The sequence below is a fragment of the Eufriesea mexicana genome, unplaced genomic scaffold (assembly GCF_001483705.2).
Source record: "Eufriesea mexicana isolate 0111107269 unplaced genomic scaffold, ASM148370v2 C37617674, whole genome shotgun sequence".
In the NCBI taxonomy this organism is placed as follows: Eukaryota; Metazoa; Arthropoda; class Insecta; order Hymenoptera; family Apidae; genus Eufriesea; species Eufriesea mexicana.
In genome coordinates, this window is record NW_017092879.1 from 1 (window position 1) to 601 (window position 601).

At 25.5% G+C, this 601-nt stretch overlaps 1 non-coding gene across 1 annotated transcript; it reads left to right on the forward strand.

Annotated features, from left to right (window-relative positions):
* The first annotated feature begins 529 nt into the window (after positions 1-529).
* Positions 530-601, forward strand: TRNAW-CCA (transfer RNA tryptophan (anticodon CCA)). Its single transcript has one exon. It is a non-coding gene; the product is annotated as a tRNA-Trp (tRNA).

A 601-nucleotide genomic window follows, 5' to 3' on the forward strand; every position in this document is an offset into this window, starting at 1 on the left:
TACTAAGAAATCAAAAAGACACAAATATATTATGATACGAAATTTAAATTTGTGTATTAACTCTTTATATAGAAGACATTCTTTTCCTACCGGAAAATAGCAACTAACTTTTCGGTTATAAAGTCAATGATATTTTTTGACAACATAGAAAAAATTGTATATAAATTGATTATAGAACTATATTGTTTCAATGTTTCATACATCATTACATTACATTAAACTTAATATCAACTATAAATCTTTCGAATTTGGCAACTACGAATAGTCTTTCGAGTACAAAGAGTAAAAATAAAATTGATTGTAAATATAATTTTTCTCTAAAATATTTTACATAGAAAATATATTTTATAAGTTTAATCTTCAATAGATAAAAATGTAATTTACTTTTCATTATGTAATTACTACTTATCTATTATATTTAAGTAATTATAAAAAAGAGCATTATGTTAATGAAGAGATTATTAATAGGATTATTCATTACTTATAAAATGCAATATAAATTCCAATAAGAAAACTACATTACGCACCGGACTCCGTGGCGCAACGGTAGCGCGTCTGACTCCAGATCAGAAGGTTGCGTGTTCAAATCACGTCGGGGTCA